This window comes from Hippopotamus amphibius, chromosome 4, assembly GCF_030028045.1.
Source record: "Hippopotamus amphibius kiboko isolate mHipAmp2 chromosome 4, mHipAmp2.hap2, whole genome shotgun sequence".
Taxonomy (NCBI): Eukaryota; Metazoa; Chordata; class Mammalia; order Artiodactyla; family Hippopotamidae; genus Hippopotamus; species Hippopotamus amphibius.
Genome location: NC_080189.1, coordinates 62,210,550 through 62,222,667, shown reverse-complemented (window position 1 = coordinate 62,222,667; position 12,118 = coordinate 62,210,550). Strand labels below are relative to the sequence as shown.

At 36.9% G+C, this 12,118-nt stretch overlaps 1 protein-coding gene across 5 annotated transcripts in view; it reads right to left on the bottom strand.

Annotated features, from left to right (window-relative positions):
- UMAD1 (UBAP1-MVB12-associated (UMA) domain containing 1) overlaps positions 1–12,118 on the bottom strand; it is a 206,092-nt gene that overhangs the window by 190,517 nt on the left and 3,457 nt on the right. The window contains exon 1 of one of the 5 annotated variants that reach the window (XM_057733284.1): positions 1,296–1,313. The exons of the other annotated variants lie outside the window; for them this stretch is intronic. The gene's annotated coding sequence lies outside the window, so the exon portion shown is untranslated. Of the gene's footprint in view, positions 1–1,295; positions 1,314–12,118 lie in introns of those variants that run through there. 5 annotated transcript variants of the gene reach the window in all.

The window sequence follows — 12,118 nt, the reverse complement described above, 5'->3', positions numbered from 1 at the left end:
CACAAACATTATACACCTTTTTTTGGTAATACCCCCAAACTGGAAACAACCCAAATGTCCAATAACAGATAGAGGATAAACAAACTGTAGCAGATCCATAATACTATTCAGCAATAAAAAGGCGTGAAGGCCTAAGATATGCTATAACAATCATGAATCTCAAAAAAAATCAAGCTGAGTGAAAGAAGCCAGACCACAAAAAACTTCTAGGAAATGCAAACTAACGTACAGTGACAGAAAGCAGCTCAGTGGTTGCCTGGGGAATGGGAGGTGCAGGCAGGGAGGATGGGAGGGAGGAATTACCAAGGATCACAAGCAAACTTTTGAGGGTGATAAATATATCCATTATCTTGACTGCGGTGATGGTTTCCAAATCATACACTTCAACATGTGCAATTCATCATAGGTTGATAATACCCCAATAAAGCTATTTTAAAAATTCATTATTAGCATGACATTCTAGATGTTACATGAATGTTGTGTTCCATAGTATTTGCAAAACTGTCTCAAATCTCGTAAACCACTGTGTGTGTGTTACAAATGTAGTCTTTGTATACAGAGCAAGATGCTTCTTTCTCTGTGCAGTCACACAAAACTGAAAAATAAAAGGACAGCGTCTTCCCTTTTAATGGTATACATAGACTGCGTATAGAAGGCTACCCTAATCGCTACGCAGCACAGATCCCACTGCTCTGAAGAGAAGGAGGGTGGCACAAGTGATATTTATATTTTCCTATTATTCTAAGACTTACCTTTTAAGTGATATTACCCATGACAAAAGGATTAAGGTAACCTGGTTTTCTCAATTTGATCATCTTTCAATTTCAACAGACTATTTGATAATGTAAATATGTCAAACAGACGGAAATGCTATGTGGGACTGATAAACAGCAGCCACTTAACTATATAAGATAAAATATACATACACACACATTTCTTTCTTCACATTTATGTCCAAATCCAATAAATATGTAAATTTCATACTGCTGAAAAACTAAGATCCTGAACCATGTTTAATCTTCCTCCTCTTCTGTGTGGTGGGTTGTGAACTGCATGGTTAGGCAAAAGTAATACAAATTTAGATAACAAATGTTCTAATTTTTTCCGAGAGATGCAAAAAATGTCAATGGTCCCATACTTTTGATAGTTTTAATCTTGAGAGACAAGATTACCCAAAACAGAATTAAACAATATAAAACATTCCAGAAGGCTTAATGAGAATGAGAGGAACCCTGTTACACCTCACAAAGAGGTAGCCTTGAGTTTAACTACATCTGATGGGCACAGATACAAACCAAGAAGAGAAGGCAGGCATCTCCTGTAGGAAGGATCACCAGCAACAACGAACACAGTGTGTCTGGGGGACGGCAAAGAGATTAACCTCACTAGAAGCATGGAGGTAAGCAACAGAAGTGAGGACTACAAAAGAAGAGACAAATTACTGAAAGGGCTACAAAGTCAAAAAGAGGTTAAAATATCCAGAGTGGCTTACTGGGATTTGTTTAATATTATTGTACAGTCTAGGATCTTGAGGAAATTAGTGTTTCAGAAAGATTAAATTTAAAATAATAGGCTGGACAACATGGATGGACCCAGTCATTATCATACTAAGTGAAGTAAGCCAGACAAAGACAAATATCATATATTGCTTACATGTGAAATCTAAAAAAAAAGATAAAAATTTACTTATATACAAAACAGAAATAGACCCACAGACATTGGAAATAAACTTACGGTTACCAAAGGGGAAAGGTGGGGGAGGAATAAATTAGGAGTCTCAGATTAACACGTATACACACTACTATATATAAAATAGATAACCAACAAGGACCTACTGTACAGCACAGGAAACTAAACAATATCTTGTAATAACCTATAATGGAAAAGAATATCAAAAGGAATATATATATGTATATATATATATGTATAACTGAATCACTGTGCTGTACATCTGAAATTAACACGACGTACACCAACTATAGTTCAATTAAAATAAAATAAAAATAAAATAAAATGCTGGAAAGGCTGATTGAGAAAGTGGAGCCAAGAAGTTAGAATGTTTTAGCTGAAGGGACTGGACTATGGTGGGAGACGTCTGAATGAAAAAGAGTGTAGAGAAATATGAAACAGGACCTTGTGACTCTCAACTCTACAAAATACTGCTGTAGAGGAATTAATAAAAGACGACTGAAGTTTCAAGCCTAAGGGAATGAAGAAAATGATATTAAGAATAAGAAAAGGAAAGTAAGAAAGGGAAGTTTAAGAGGAGAAACAAATGATGATCTCCATTTTAGACAAGTTTTGATGTAGGGGAACAATGACTGGTCCAAATGGAAAAATATGTAAAATGAAGTTGGAAAAATAGGACCTAGTACTCCACTGAAAGGAATAAGCTAGAATTTGGGAGCTGTTAGTATGTAAGTGGTAGCTGAAATTATGAACATCAGTGGTATTTCAAATTGAAAATAAAAAAGTTCAGGGATTGAGATTCTGATCTCTAAGATCTCAGATTATATTATGAAAATAAACCCCTTAATTATCACCAAACAGACGTGTATATACCTCCATTTCTTCAAAATTTTCAAAAACACTGTACTTGACTGTTGTACCAGGACTAAAATATTAACGTGACTATGCTGTCTCACATTTCAAAACTGCAGAAAAAACTGACCTCTTCGGTATAATCCAGGGGGGTAGAGTCAAATGCCAGGCATATGACTAAGAGTGAAACCAGCCAAGTCTGAGACAGGAGTGAAGGAAAGTGCAGGCTTAGTCTGAAGACGGCACCTCTAGGGAAGGGGAGATGCCTAGAGAGCCACGAAGAGAAGCCCTTCACCAAAACAAGGCTTGATTCAGGAACCAGTGAGAGAGCTTTCAAGGTGTTGAGCTGGGAAAGCCTGGAATCAGATTTGTATTTGCTGTTATGGCCAAGGTTAAAAAAAAAATAACCACCACCAAAAAATTAGGACCAGGCTGAGGCTTCAGTTTACATATTATTTTCAGAATCTTTTCCATTATAGATTATTACAAGATATTGAATACAGTTCCCTGTGCTGTACAGTAGGTCCTTGTTGCAATGTATTTTACATATAGTAGTGTGTATCTATTCATCTCAAACTCCTAATTCACCCCTCCCCTACTCCCTTCCTCTTTGGTAACCACGATTGTTTTCTTTGTGATTCTGTTTCTGTTTTGTAAATAAGTTCATCTGTATCATTTTCTTAGATTTCACAAATAAGTGATATCATATGATATCTGCCTTTCTCTTTCTGACTTACTTCATTTAGTATAACAATCTCTAGGTCCATCCATGTTGCTGCAAATGGCACTATTTTATTCTTTTTTATGGCTGAGTAATACTCCATTGTACCACATCTTCTTTCTCCATTCACTTAGGTTGCTTCATGTCTTGGCTATTTCAAATATTGCTGCTATGAACACTGGGGTAGATGTATCTTTTCTACACTTGATCTTAGCCAAAATCTTTTCTGGAGTTTTCACCTTTTCTGGATATATGCCCTGGATATCAGATGGTAACTACAAAAATAGATTAAAAAAATACATATTTTTTAAATACCTTTGGCAGCTCCAACCACTGTCCCATGAAGGGATGTGGGCCCAGTGGCACAAAGTCTGATTTTTCAAGACAAGCTAGAAATCCAACTATTATGCAAAAACCTCGTTTTTAGATGATAGCAACAAATTCCAAAATTTTTTAATACTCTGCAGACTGAATAAACCCTCTACAAACTGGATTTGGCCTTCAGATGCCAAAGTTTTAGATCTAGTTTAATAGCCTAAATCTAATCAGAATAAGGAAAAACTGTGAAAGACTTTAGAATTTAGTGGCTATTCTGGCTAGCACATGTGCCCTGGTTATCTCCACCTTAGTTTATCTGACTCAATTATAACTCTTTAGAGATAGGTGATATAACCTGCAGAAAACTGATGGTCATGTAAATAATCTCTATCCACAGGCTGCATTAATGCTGCTCTGAGGACAGTGACCAGTTTTGCATCCATTAATAAATTCAACATTCCCTTATTTGACTACAATTGTGTGGTGATACTTTGAGTTTTCTTTTGAACCAGTTGTAATATATTACTAATTTCTTCTTTTTTTTAAATAAATTTATTTATTTATTATTTTATTGGCTGTGTTGGGTCTTTTTGTGCTGTGTGCGGGCTTTCTTTTAGCTGCGGTGAGTGGGGGCTACTCTTCGTTGCGGTCCGCGGGCTGCTCATTGCTGTGGCTTCTCTTGCTGCGGAGCACAGGCTCTAGGCGCGTGGGCTTCAGTAGTTGCAGCACATGGGCTCAACAGTTGTGGCTCACGGGCTCTAAAGCGCAGGCTCAATAGTTGTGGCGCACGGGCTTAGTTGCTCCGCGGCATGTGGGCTCTTCCTGGAGCAGGGATCGAACCCGTGTCCCCTGCATTGGCGAGCGGATTCTCAACCACTGCGCCACCTAGGAAGCCCACTAATTTCTTCTTTAACTGATGACTTAGTAAGTCTTTGACAGATTTTATATTTGTATGAGGGAGATGATTTTATCCTCTTTTAAAGTGTATCCATTACCTTCAGACTACCAATTAGGATTACCCAAATATTCCCCCCCTGTTTTCCATCTGAGCTTTTTATTTTTGAAAGTTTGTGATACTGATGTCATGGGCAAGAGGGCAATGGTAAAGACTGACTGCTTTTTTTCCTCTACTGTCTCTTACTCATAAAATGAAAAATAGGATAGCATTAAAAAGTCTCCACTGATTCTACTAATTTAGGGGGGAGGAAATCACCTATTACATTAGACCAGGGTTTCTCAACCTCTTCACCGTTATCATTTTAGACCAGATAATTCTCTGCTGTAACCTATTCCTCTGCAGATGGGTGTGATCACCTAGTATGTAATACATTCTAGTCAGAAGACATCTTAATTTCAAGGTTTTATTAAAACAAACAAAAACTTCCCTCTTTTTAATGCAGGACATGTAAAAAACATACATTTTTTTCCTAAAGAAGGATGCTAAATAGTGTGAAGAGATATAAAAGTTTAGAAGATAAAGCTGCTGCCTTTGAGAGCTTGTAACAAACCACACTTATAATTTATACCATTTTGGTCTCATTCACTGACCAAGGATGTAATTTAGAGACTTTAGTGTTATCATGACTTCTAAATTAATGATATGATGATATATTTTTATGTTTTAGAAAAGTTACAAGCATAATTCTACAGAACTGTCACCAAAAAAACTGATTTTGGCTTCAATAACATTGATATCTACCAATAAAATACTAATTTCTAACCACTGCATTCAAGGTTGCAACTCTAAAATGAAAACACACCCTGAAAAAGACCCCAGGCAACTCTAACAAAAGCATCTCTTCACATGAAACAAATACCTTAGGTGATTTATTTAAATAGGTGATTTATTTAATAAAGTCATAAGGGAGAATGAAGTAAACCAATGTGAGGTCACCCCTCCTCACAACTCTCTATAGCAGAGAGAAACCAAGAATGAATAAAAAAAAAAAAAATAAAGCATTATCCAGTGTGGGTCTTTAAATGTCTCTATTTGCTCACTTAAATACATCTAACACATGACAGGAACCATTACATACAACTTTCAAAAACACTCACTCAACTGCCCATTAAAAATCTGCATCATTTGACTTCCAATACAAACTAACTACATTATCAAAAGTATTTCCTTCCTAAATAAAAACAAACTTCTAAAATTCAGTCCCTTCTTCATTTGCTCACTTTTTAATTCATTCAACCAACATGTTTTGAAGGCCACATACTGGCCAGGCACAGTTCTAGGCCCTAGAGGACAAAACCAAACAAGGCAGCTTCTCCAAGCTCAAGAAATTACCTAATCTATTTGCTGCCTCCTGGCCTGCCTCTACCACCTCTCACAAGGCCAGTGGGCACAAAGCATGGTGCCGAGTCCTGTGTAAAACCAGCACCAGCCGAGCAAGTAGCTAACAAGCTGCTAACAGTCTAGTCAAATATTATCTGTCTGAAGACTTGCTTTAGACCTATGAGTAAATAAGAAAGCTGACTGTTTTACCTCCTGCCAATTTTCCATCAAAATGCACATAAAGAAACACAAGACAAAAACTGGCAATAACTCTATCCACCATATACCAAAGTCTGAGTCAAATGTCCATGAACTCCACAATCAGTGGGGAATGACCAAGAAGTACAACTCACCAAGAGTTCATTACTGTGCTCTCTGCCACATGCTACATCTTCTGAAATCCTATCCAAGGATGAACGAATGAATAAGCAAATAGACAAGCAAACTATTACAACAGGAGAAAGGTGAACCACGAAGATGGGGAAAGCATTTCATCCGTTCCCATTGCCTGAACTTAATTCTAAAACATAGGAGCTGTACCTACCATGAAAAAAAAAGGCTGCCGGACATCCCACTGCATGGGAATTCTTTCTAAAGTCTGGCAAAATTGGATTCCCTCCCTTAACCCTCCCTCTCTCCTGGGAGATCTTCTTCCTCCATTCAAAGATGATAGTTTTTGGCGTGGGCAAGCAACAGGGAAAAATAAGGAGGGCAACGGTTTATAACTGCCCAAGAAAGACTTTGTAAAGCAGGGTCCCAGACAGAAAAAGCTCCCTGAGCAGAACACAGGAAAGACATCTACTTTCATGTTCAAACTGCTCCTAATTCTCGAATTCATTCAGAGACCTCAACAGTCTGAGCCACGGAAAACTCAACCTCCGCCCAGCAGACTCATACACGATGAGTGCCTGTTAGCCCCTGGGAACTGAACAAGCCAAGAAACGCGTGCAACCATCTGTCTTCCAGGGCGAAACACAGAAACAAGAAGATGCCTGCAACAGAAAGTTCAGTGAGGAAGACCACAGTAGCCTTGTTCACTCAGTCTCTGGTTCAACGAAATCAACACAAGGAAGTGAAAATATAGACCCAAAGATCAAAAGGAAGACTATCTCCCTGATGACAATTTTCCACAAGAAACTGTTGAACAGTATAGACAACATCTTGGTAACCCGCAAATGGTTATAAGAGGATACAGTCTCTTACATCCAGGCTGCTGAGCAGAACTGGGCAAAACATACCATCACCCAGGTGGATCAGGATCTTCACTCTCAGACAAGCCCACACACCTTCTTTCCTCTGAGGAAGCCCCCTGGGGTTTTCTTCCCCCTTCACTATCTTACAGTTCATCATCACTAAGATGTCCAACAGATACTTGAGGATAATTTGGTCATGCTACTGACAGTTATAGGTTACAATTTATTATTTAAGTACTTAGTGTTACAAGGCACTGTGCTCAGGGCTTTACATACGCAAATCTTATTTCATGCTTAAAACAACCCCATGAAGCTTTATTATCTCCCATGTTTATATAGAAATTGAAGCTCTGAAAGGATGAATACTTTTTCCAAAAGTCACTTAAGTATCAAGTATCAAGATTTAATCCAGGTCTATATCCTTCACCCTGCACTGTGTCCAAGCCTGAGTCATCTACCCAGCACATGTGTTCCTACTCAACTTTCCATTTTAGAAAAAAGCATGATGGTCCAAACAGCTGCTAGAAACAGAACCATAAGTGTTACCTTAATTTCACCCTCTCCCTTTCCTCCACTATCCACCATCTACTAAGTCCTGCAACGCCACGATATCTCATGAAACTTTTGGTTTCTCTCTACTCCTACTGCCCCTACTTGTGTTCAGCTCGCCAGTATCTCCAGTATGATTACTGCAACCCCCTTGGGTGTCTTCCCAACATAGTGGACACCCCGTGTTCTCAACATATTTGTATCCAGTCCTCCCCAAGTCCCCTTCTATGCCATAGCTGTTTGAAAAATGTATGGTCAAGCGACTAGAGCTGGCAAATTAGATTCTCCCAAGAGCCGTTCATCAAGTCTCGGGTAACCATGTAGGTCTAAGTAAACAGTGAAGCAACCAACAATTGCTTGGCTGAAGAGAAAGTGGTCTCAAAAGCGACAGAAGATAGCCTGGATTCTGAAAGCTTTCCTGATTATGGCTCCAGTCCCTTGTGAAGCTAATAAAGCTTTGGCTAGTCAAGCTAATGCAAAATAGTTCTAATCAGTTTCCTTTTGACTTAAAAGTTTAGGCTGAAAGGTGGCAACAACCCAAATGTACCCGAAGTGAAGAATGGATAAACAAAATGTGGTATTTACTACATACAATGGACTATTATTCAGCCTTAAAAGCAATGAAATTCTGATACATGCTACAACAGAGAAGAACCTTGCAGCAGACATTATGATAAGTGAAATAAGCCAGACAGGAAAGGACAAATATTGTATGCTTCTACTTATACGAGGTACCTAGAGTAGTCAAATTCGTAGACTGTATAATGGTCACAAAGTCTCAGCATGGGATGATGACACACTTTGGGAGGTGGATGATAGCAACGGTTATATAATGATGTGAAATATACCTAATGCCACTGAGTCATCCAACTATAAATGGTTAAAATGGCAAATTTTGTTATGTACATTTTACCACAATCAAAAAAAAAAAAGTTTAAGCTTGTTTTAAGAGTTCATGTTACTTGTACACAAAGCACTTCGATTAGAATACTCCAAGCCGTTCATCATCATGAACCTAGAACCTAAAATGTCAAACTGACCACTTCACTCCCTTTCCAGCACTCTCCTCCAGCATCACTATTAAGCTAAGCTCCTTGGCATGGCATATAAGGAACACATTTCAAATTCTGCTCTCTACTTTGCTTCATCCTTAATTCTTGCCACTCCCCAGTGCCCCTACTATACCTTCACCAAGACTTTATCTTCAACAACTAACAGAATCCCCACATTGGCTCTCTAAAAGACTACTTGTGGCAATGTCTTAAATATAAATATGTATTTTTAATGTATGGTTAACCCAATAAAAGAATAAAGAAAATCTATAGAAGCCAGAAGAGAATCTATAAATCCACAAAGGCATATACAAGTACTAGAGTTAACATTTTCCCTGTGGCCACTGTTGATTTCTAATGGCTAAAAGCCTGGGTTTTAATTATCCATGTCCCACAGGGAATAAGGACAAAGTCTGGGGCCCAAACATTTTTGAAAGAAGGAAACAGATCTTCTCTGGAGTAAAGCACGCTCAAACTAAACCTCAAAAAAAATCAACAAAAAAAGTTCCAGAAACATGAATTCATAATCAAAAAATATTGTGCAAATAAAGAAAGAAGCCACAGTAAGCAAGAGTCAACAGAATCAAAAAGCTCTACAGAATCAGACCCATAAAGACTATGGCTATCATAACTAAACTATAAACAGACTTACTTTATATTCTGTAATATATGAAAAAATAAAGGGAGACCTAAAACCATGACAAAAGAGTATCAATAACAACTACTAAGATTTGTAAAAAGAACCAAACAGAACTTCTAGAAACAAACAAATAAAAACTAGTATTGAAATTAGAGCAAATGAATCACAACTGCATAAAGAATTAGTAAACTGGAAGACTTGAAAAAATTATCCAGAATTCAGCACAAAGAATCAAAAGCACTGAACTATAAAACAGAGGTCAAGAGCACATGAGGTCCTTCTTACTTCAACTGGAGTTCCCAGAGGAGTCAGAGAATAGAAGAGAAGCAATATTCAAAGAGATAATGGTTGAAAATGTCCCAGTGCTGATAATTTAAGATTATCAGATTCACAATGCACAGCATATTCGCCAGAAAACTAAATGAAAGAACTCCTCATAAGAATACATTATACAGTAAAATTGCAGAATACCAAAAACAAACTGAGGATCAAGCAGATAGACATGAAAGCTTATAACAAAATCACTATCTAAAATAAAAGCAACTATTATAAGAGTAAAATAAGGTAAGATTAGTCTTGAGAGACATTAATTGTCCACTTAGAATTCTATACTGCTAGAATAATAAACCTATCTTTTGAAAACATGGATGAAATAAGCATATTCAGAAAAACACAAACTGATGGAATGTACTACCAATGATTCTCACTGAAAGAATTTCCAAAGAAGTTACCTCCAAAAAAGGGAGGAAACAACAACAGAAAAAAAGTTGCTATGTGAAAATAAATAGTAAGTAAAGAAAATGATATATATAAGAATAATTCCAAGCAAATATTAACTGCATTCAATAATAATAATGCCTAAATTGTGGAGTTAGAAGAAATCAAGATAAAACTAAAACTCTAGACAACAGTATACAATTGGAAAAAGGTGAGCGGAGTTATAGGTTCTTGTCTTGACACAGAGTAAAGTAACTTTAGACTTTAATATCCTTGTTAAAGGGTGACTACAAAAATTTTTCTAAAGAATATATAACATTCAAACTAATACAGAGAAATAAAGTGGAATTATGGAAAAAAATAAAAAGTCAATTCAAAAGAAGGCAAGAGAGGAGAAAAAATAAACAACAACAACAAAAGAACACATAGGAAACTCAAAATGACTGTTGAAATGAATCCAAAACATCAGTAACCACAATTGATGTAAATGGACAAAGGACAGAAAAACGAAACCTCCCACTATATGTACTATTTACAAGAGACACACCTAAAACATAAGGACAAAGAAAAGTTGAATGTTATCAGGACAGCACAAACACAAATACCACAAGGGTCACACAGTATAAATATCAAATAAGGTGTACTGGAGAAAACATAATAAGCAGAGAAGTGGCAAAGCACTCATAATCCACCAAACACTAGTATTTGCAGAAAAAAAGAATCCAGCTTCCACATAACCCTTCCAGACTTCACACTATACTACAAAGCTACAGTAATCAAAACAGTGTGGTACTAGCACAAAAACAGACATAGTTCAATGGAAGAGAATAGAGAGCCCAGAAATAAACCCACACACCTACAGTCAGTTAATCTTCAACAAAGGAGGCAAGATTATACAATGAAGAAAAGAAATTCTCTTCAACAAGTGGTGCTGGGAAAGCTGAACAGTTACATGTAAGTCAAAGAAATCGGAACACTCCCTCACACCATATACAAAAATAAACTCAAAGGACTTTAATATAAGACACTACACCATAAAACTCCTAGAAGAGAACACAGGCAAAACAGTCTCTCATATAAATTGCAGCAATATTTTTTTAGATCAGTCTCCCAAGGCAAAAGAAATAAAAACAAAAATAAAAAATGGGACCTAATCAAACTTAAAAGCTTTTGAGCAGCAAAGGAAACCATAAACAAAACAAAAACACAACCTATGGAATAGAAGAAAATATTTGTAAAGGATGTGACTGACAAGGGGTCAGTACTCAAAATACACAAATAACTCATACAATTCAATACTGAAAAAATAAACATCCCAATCAATAAATGGGCAAAAGACCTAAACAGACATTTTTCTAAAGAAGACATACAGATGGCCAACAGGCACATGAAAAGATGCTCAACATAGCTAATTATCAGAGAAATGCAATTCAAAACCACAATGAAGCATCACCTCACACCAGTCAGAATGGTCATCATCAAAAAAATCTATAAACAGTAAATGCTGGAGAGGGTATGGAGAAAAAGGAACCCTCCTACACTGTTGGTGGGAATGTAAACTGGTGCAGCCACTATGAAAAACAGTACAGAGATTCCTTAAAAAACTAAATTAGACTACCATATGATCCAGCAATCCCACTCCTGAGCATATATCCAGAAAAGATGAAAACTCTAATTGGAAAAGATATATGTACCCCAATGCTCATAGCAACCACTATTTACAATAGCAAAGACATGGAAACAACCCAAGTACTCATCAACAGATGACTGGCTTAAAAAGAGGTAGTATGTGTATGTGTATATACACACACACACACACACACACACACACACACACACACACACAGTGGACTATTACTCAGCCATAAAAAAGAATGAAATATTGCCATCTGCAGCAATATGGATGGACCTAAAGAATATTATACTAAGTGAAGTAAGTCAGAGAAATACAAATACTATATGACATCACTTATATGTGGAATCTAAAAAAATAATAAAATTAAATCTATATACAAAACAGAAACAGACTCACAGACATAGAAAACAAACTTATGGTTACCAAATGGGAGAGGGAGGCAGGAAGGGACAAATTAGAAGTATGGAATTAAC